Source organism: Sorghum bicolor, chromosome 8 (genome assembly GCF_000003195.3).
Source record: "Sorghum bicolor cultivar BTx623 chromosome 8, Sorghum_bicolor_NCBIv3, whole genome shotgun sequence".
NCBI classification, from domain to species: domain Eukaryota; kingdom Viridiplantae; phylum Streptophyta; class Magnoliopsida; order Poales; family Poaceae; genus Sorghum; species Sorghum bicolor.
This window is the reverse complement of record NC_012877.2, coordinates 51,597,283-51,605,129: the sequence shown is the minus strand read 5'-3', so window position 1 is coordinate 51,605,129 and position 7,847 is coordinate 51,597,283.

Genomic DNA, 7,847 nt, shown 5'->3' with positions numbered 1-7,847 from the left:
GAAGGAGTGTGTGGAGCGCATCAGTCAGCTTTTAAGATGAAGTGGATGATTCGAAGGAATGGATATTTTTGGCCAACCATACTTGAAGATTGTTTTAAATATTTCAAGGGATGTCAAGGTTGTTAAAAGTTCGGTAATATCCAGAGAGCACCCGCATCGGCTATGAATCCTATAATAAAACCTTGGCCGTTCCGGGGATGGGCCATCGATCTGATCGGCCAGATTTATCCACCATCTAGCAAAGGGCATAAATTCATTCTAGTTGCCACTGACTATTTCACCAAGTGGGTCGAAGCTATTCCTTTGAAGAAAGTCACATCGGCCAATATGATTGATTTTGTGAAGGAGCATATTATTTACCGATTTGGGATTCCCCAAACGATTACTACCGATCAGGGCACCATGTTCACGTCGGGGGAGTTCGATGAATTCGCAATCGGTATGGGAATTAAAGTGTTGAATTCTTCTCCTTACTATGCTCAAGCCAATGGGCAGGCCGAAGCGTCTAACAAGGGAATTATCAAGCTTATTAAACGAAAGATTGAAGAAAATCCTAGGCGGTGGCATACATTGTTGATGGTGCTTGCTGTGGATCAACCAAGGTGTCACCTTATCAATTGGTGTATGGACATGATGCAGTTTTGCCTTGGGAGATTAAGGCTGGATCTAGGCGATTATCTTTTCAAGATCAATTGGCTGCCGATGATTATGCCACTTTAATGACCGATGAGTTAGATGATTTAGCAGGGCATCGGTTAAAGGCTTTAATGAGTATAGAAGAAAATAAGAAGAGAGTTGCCAGATGGTATGATAAAAAGGTGAAGGCTAAGGAGTTTGCCGATGGGGATTTGGTATGGAAGTTGATTTTGCCAGTCGGGACTAAAAGTTCAAAGTTTGGGAAGTGGTCTCCTAATTGGGAAGGTCCTTATCGGATAAAACGCTCAGCTCCTGGTAATGCCTATATTCTAGAAACTCTCGAAGGAGTTGAATTTCCCAGAGCGTTAAATGGCAAATATTTGAAGAAGTACTACCCCAGCATATGGATCGATGCATAAAAGGTTAAGTGCCGATAACACTCCTATCGGCTGAATTTAAATGTTCAAGGGCAGACTTAATGTTTCAAAAGATGCCGATAACAGTCTTATCGGCTAGACTAAAAGCTAAAAACGGAGAAACAAAGGTGTGTCGCCGACGAAAGCTTCAGATGTTCAGCAGCGCTTGGATTGCAGATATGGCGCGCAGCCGAATCTGGTTGGCTGTCTCTATCTCTTTGATATCGTCATCGGCAGAACCTTCAATTGGCTTCAGCTTCCTCTTCAGTTGCAGCGCTTTACGACCATGGACGTTTCGTTCCTGTTCAAGATGCTTGATGGTCTCCGGCAGTTGACTATCTTCTTGCTGGGCTTGGGACAGGGCGTCTTCTACTTGCTTGAGTTCAGCCAGCAGAGCTTCTCTTTTTGCCGATAGATCAGACATTTTCTGCTTCAGTGCATCACCTGAGGACTTTAAGATGCCGATGTTCTTATGTTTCTCATCGGCTAAGAGTTTTTCTTTCATCATCTCCTCAGAGAGCTGGATTTGAGCAGCTCTGTCGGCAAGGCGTCGAGTAGCTCTCTGGTACTGTAGCTGGCGGCTTTCTAGATGTGCAGCGTGGAAGAGTGCTTCTTCGGCATCGGCAGGAATTTGGCCTCTAAGAGTCTTGAACAGGGCCTTGGCTGGGTCAGAATCGTCGACCAGTTGAGTTGTGTCTTGATGAAGTATGGCCGATAGCTCCTCCAGCCTAGCTCTGGTTTCTGCCGATACAATTCCAACTGCCCGAGAGGAGCTTGCTTCCTCGCCTTCTTCTTCGAAGATATCAATAGCGAAGGAGAACAAGCTGTCGGGAGAATCTTGTTCCTGAAAATGAAAATGAAATAGGTCAATTTTATGGTCAAAACTTCGGCAGATGATACCGATGGAAAAGTGGATGACTTACTTGCTTCAAGGCGATTTCCTGCCGTTGACTCAGAGAGGCCGATGGAGCTGCAGGTTGATCGGCAAATGTTGCCGATAGAACGATATCGCCTGAAAGAGGACAGGAAGGATTATAAGAATAAATGAAAATAAGTTTATCGGTAGGAGTATTGTTGGGATATGTTACCCGGAAGAGGAACAACAGTTGTTTGAATTGAGGAAACCGCCGATGATATAACTAGACCTGCCGGGCCAGTTGTTTGTTCACCTACGTCAGCTGACGTACCTGCCGTTTGAGGTTCTTCTTGCTGAGGTTCTTCCATCTGTGGTGCTTCCTGTATTGATTGAGGAGATGGTGCTTGCTGTGCCTGGACTTCTGGAGGAGAAGGGGAAGATTCCACCGGGATTGGAGACACCGGAGGAGGAGGAGGAGTTGCCACTTTCTGACGCTTTGTTCCAGTCTTAGCACCTTGGACGCCTTTCCTCTTTGGCTGGCTAGACTGGGGGGGATCGGCACCTTGGCGTTTGGCTTTTGCCGATGCACCAGTTTGCTGCAACAACGATAAAGAGTTTATGAGCACAGATAACCGATATAAAGATAGTCAGCATAAATAAAAAAGGGTTTTAACAGATTGCCTTGAAAGCTTGCGCCAGAGTGGAAGCAGTTACCATTGGTGATGTCTGAGTTTTCCTGGTGGTAACTTTCTTGAGACGCGCACCCCGGTGCACGATGGAAGCCAGAGTGGGAGCATTGTGGCCGATTGAGGAGATCGGGCCTGATGGGAATAAGTCGATCGGCTTGCCACTCCTGCTAACCGATGGGGGGGTGTTGTCAATCTGCAAAAAGAATACAGGGGTAAGTTACCGATGGGAATAGTATTGGAAAATAAGACATCGGTTTAAAATACTTACAGTGTCGTCAGGGACTTCGTATTCGGGGTCGATCATGCCGCGGTATGAGAGGGCCGATCTGCAGAATAGATTCTCCTTCCATTCTGCCCACCATAGCTTGTATGCTTGAGTGATAAAGGCAGCTGGAACCCATTCTGACAGATCTACATCTGTATCGGCATTTGGTGGTAGCTGGGCTACTCGAGTCCACTCGAGGAGGTTAGCGATGGGTTCTCTGGGCTTTATTACATCGGCATAAGGAAGTGCGATCGGCAATTGGCCGAAAGCTAGCTGGCGAGCTAATGCCGATGGATTATAAAATTCATAAGTTTGGGGAGAAGTTTTCGTGCTGCCGAAGAAGTTCACTGGTATGGCTCTGGGAGTCACGATTGCCATCATCACCTCATTGTCCCTATCAAGAGCTTCGTCGAACGGATTGAAGGTCAGAGGGAGCATGCTATCTGGGTCGTCATAAGCCAGCCATGGTCGTTCGTCTCTGGCCAGACCCTCATACAGCGTTTCGAAGAATCGGCCGATCTGATCCGGAGTGTTCCCTGAACCGGGTAAAACTATAACAGCTTCGCCAAAGTTCAGGGGGGCACGTGTTGCCGATTCCTCTTCACCCAACACATGGTTCTCGGCTATATCTCTTGGGAAGTGCTGAGAGAACAAGTTGAGATCGAGGCGCTTGTGCAGGTGCAGATTGAGCCACATATTAATAAACCACCAAGGACCTCCCAAGTTGCCGATAGGTTGGCCGAGCAGGAGTTTCTGGACTATCTGATGAAGAAGGTGATAAACAGCGCCGAGCAAATAACGGCCGAGAGGAAATTGACCACCGCTAGCCAGTCTTTCTGCTGCCGATAGATAGACAGAAGTCGGTCCTGCCGATCGACCACAGAATACAAACTTGTCTAGCCACATGTTCAGGAAAGTGGTTTGTTCCTTTATGGTGACAGGCCCTCTCCCGCGGTACTTCTGGATGTACCCTGACCAGCCGCCGATAGCGCGAGTCTCCACTTTGGCACTGGGGGCGGTATCAAAAAAGTGGGTGCTATCGGCAGAAGATATGTCTAACCCAGTAAGCATGGCTACATCGGCAAGGGTAGGAGAAGCAGGGCCGTGGCCAAAAACAAAAGCGTTGAGAGTGTCTGACCAAAAGTAAGATGCGGCTATCAGCAATGACTCGTTCCTGTGCATATCGGCAATGGACAGCCTAATGCATTGAGCTAATTTCCTCTCACCCCATTGAACTTCATAAGAGTTGCTGACCCTCAAGAACCAGTCTTTCCACCCTACAGTAGGGCTAGGCCAAGAGCGAAAGGTGTCCTTCCATAGATCTAGAGCAAAGTTTTCAGCTCTAAAGGGAATCCTGTTGGTTTCTGCGTTGATAAGGTCGGTTGGATCTGGATCCCCTAGAGGGCCGAGGCATTGAAGATGTGGTTGATCGGTAGGAATGACAATTTTGTTGGATAACTCCTGGTGTTTTGGGGAATAAAGATACAAAGAAAAAGGAGAAGGAAATATTCGGTAAGGTAAATCGCAGATGAACAGGAATGCAGGAAAAAGGTACGGCAGATGAGATGGAAGTCTGACCTCAGGGACGACGAAGCCAACGGCCATCTTGTCGTGAAGGGGACGCTGGAAGACGCCGGAGTTGATGAAGAAGAATGCTTGTCGGAGATCTTGAGGATTGAGAATGGCGCCGCCGCTGGAAAAGTGAAGTTGGATGGCAGAATGATGTAATGGGGGAGGAGTACCCAAGAAGGAACTATTTATAGGGCAAGATGGACAAGGGCAAATCTGACTTATTTCTTTGCCGCATCCGAGAAACCCGAGGGTACTCAAGTGGATATGGTAACTGTTCGCACGATAATCCAGGGATTGTGCAGGTGATTTGACAGGAAGCGGTCATTATCTAAAGATATTTTACTGTGCGCGATCTCCTGGTCGGTCCATCGGTGATATTCTATAACGGTCGTCCTGCCGATGGGCGGATAGAGGGGAAGTAACCGTTTTTGCGAATATCCTGGGCAGAGCATCAGCAGATCTTTGTAACGGTATTTTTGCCGATGTACGACTAAGAGAGATGCCCGTTTGGGAAGTTGTGGATTTCGAGGGATCTGCGGAGGATTAGGATCAGAGTTGCCCAGATTGAGGTTGTCGGTTACCAGATTAGGAGCATTAATTGCGGAGAAGACATCATTACTGCAGAGAATTTCGGAGCATTAATAGTTTTATACTCCGAAACTGGGGGGCATGTGTTGACACCATTTTTGGGCACGTGTCCAGGATGGCAGGACAAGGTGGCAGTACGATGCGGGTTGCTGGTAAGGATGGTTGCCGATGAGGGAAAGGTTGAATGTGACTAAGTCCTCAGACAGTAATATGGTGCCGATGACCAAGTAAAAGGGTCTGCCGATGACTATGGCAAGGGGATTGCCGATGACGCGAAGGAGGAGTCCGGAAGCTGCCAGTTGTCATGTGGAGGAGTTTCGGTTTGTCACGAAGGATGGTTTTATTATTTCCTTATGTTATTCGTATCGTTTTGTATACGGGTTCCGTGCAATTTGGAATTCGAATTCTAATCGTGTCTGGTCGTAGCTCTTTGAGCAGGGTATAAATATAAGCCCTAAGACCTTGTAATGAGGACATCTATCAATCAATCAAACACACGTTTTTACTCATATTCTAGCATTTACTTTTCGACGACTTCGTCATACGTTTTCTTTTTGTTACGAGTTCTTAGGAATTCGTCGACTCAAGCTCGGCGTATCCTTAAGTTCCGCGTGAGTACCTCTTAGCCGTGACATCCGGGCGCATCGCTGTTGTCAGGACTAAAGTATTCGAGTTATCACCTTTGCCGATAGTAAGGTCAAATCGGCTGGCACGCCTTAACGTTTGAATCGGGTATTAGCCCTTTGTGTTTGCAGATCAGTTTTGCATCAACCACTCCCTGCAGAAATAGATAAACACCAAAACTCGTGGAATTCTGTCAGATAAAACCCTAAGTCTAGATGTTGATATCATTTGGATCCTTTTCTTTGTTTATTTGATAATTAAATTTGATACTTAAGGACCGTCAATACTGAGCACCAGACTCACTCCGGTGCGTCCGGTGCCCTGTCAGAAAACTATGCAGTCTAGCTGTCGGGGGATAGACCCCTATACCCTTACGGCTAGACTTGGGCCAGGAGGCTTGGCCCATTACGAGACGAGTTCAAGGCTTGATCCGATAGCCTGGAGTTTCGCGCAAGGAAGCAAGATGTGGAGATCAAGCAGAATTCTAGTCGGTTAGAATAGGAATTGATATCGAACTATCTATGACAATTGTAACCGACTAGGATTAGTTTCCAGATCTGTAACCCTGCCCTTCAGACTATATAAGGAGAGGCAAGGGACCCCCCTAGGACATCATATTCTCTCAACACAAATCAATACAACCAGACGCAGGACGTAGGTATTACGCCAACTCGGCGGCCGAACCTGGATAAAAAGCTTGTCCGTGTCTTGCGTCACCATCGAGTTCGTAGTTTGCGCACCGTCTACCGATAAACTACTACCGTGGGTATACCCCAAGGTAGACTGCCGACCAGCTTTCGTCGACAGTGGCGCGCCAGGTAGGGGGTGTGCGTGCAACTTTTCCGGCGAACAAGATGGTCACGATCCCAGCTTCCGCGACCGTGCCTGAAGGCCTCACGTTCACCGTTGGCCAGATCACGTGGACGACGTGCAGCGGCGGCCTCACGACCACAGTTTCGAAAGAGACCCAGATCCAATCTGAGATCACGCCGTCTCCGACCACACACGTGGCGGCACCGAGCGCCCGACCACCGTTCCCGCTCTACAAGGGAAAGAAGATCGACAGCTCGGACCTTCTCCAAGCGCTTGATCGCGCTGACTCCAAGCTACTCGAAGTTTCCCAACTAGTAGACGGAGTTCTGCGTCGGCCCGACCAAACTGCTCCAGCGGATTTTTTCAAATCCCGCCGGCCAACTCGTGTCGCCACACACGAACGGCTGGGAACGTCTCTGACAATAACCTCAACACCCTCAGGACGATCCGTCGAGCTCAAGAAGGAAGATTATCCTTGCGGCCTGAACAACTCGGCCTCTGTTTACTCACAGCACACCCAATCCGTTTTCAGCAAGGCGGGTTGGTCACCGACAAGGAACGATCGTCACTACGTCAACATGGTGACAATCCGAGAACTACGGGACGGCCAGGTTTCCAGCACCAACTCAAGCACCGGTTCCGTCCCCACCGAGGTTATAAACACCGAAGACGAGGACTACGACCTGGATTTTCCTTCACACCCTCCGGGTTTCAACCGACCGATTCCCGATATTTCCCCCCCGGCGAGGGGATATTGTGTTCAATGTCAGCGCCGACGAACCGGTCGTTGATGGAGAAACAGATGACCAGAGGCAACTCCGCGAACAGCGCAACGCCGATCGCGCCCGACGACGCGCAGACGAGCAACAACAAATGCCACCAAATAATCTCAACGATGCCTTTGACATGGTCGGGGACCAGCCAGTCTACAAAACGCCAAGCGCCAACGTGGCTGTCGCCATGGCTAACCTAGATCGGCTCCCTGATACCCCCGAATGCCAGGGAGTCCGGACCAGCATCCGAGCACACCTGATCGCTGCAATGGGACAGACAGCCACTCTGCTCAAGAGAGTCCAGGACGTCTCTTATACGGAAGCCGCCTCCGACCAGACTAATCGTAGCCGGGCCTCACCGTCTCCCAGCAGGCGTCACCGCAGCCGCTCCCCCGACAACCGTCGAGGGGACTCACGGCGCGACGATGGTGGTCGGGACGCCGACGGTCGCCGCAAGCAGAACCGCGTACGCGGCCAAGAAGTAAACCAGCACAGGGATCTCCGCCACAACATCCCTCCCAAAGATGCCCGGGACCGCGTCAGCAGGCGCGCCGCAGAGAGAGCAGTCCACGAAAACCTGCGCCGCATCGAGTACGATGCAACGCACGGTCCTCC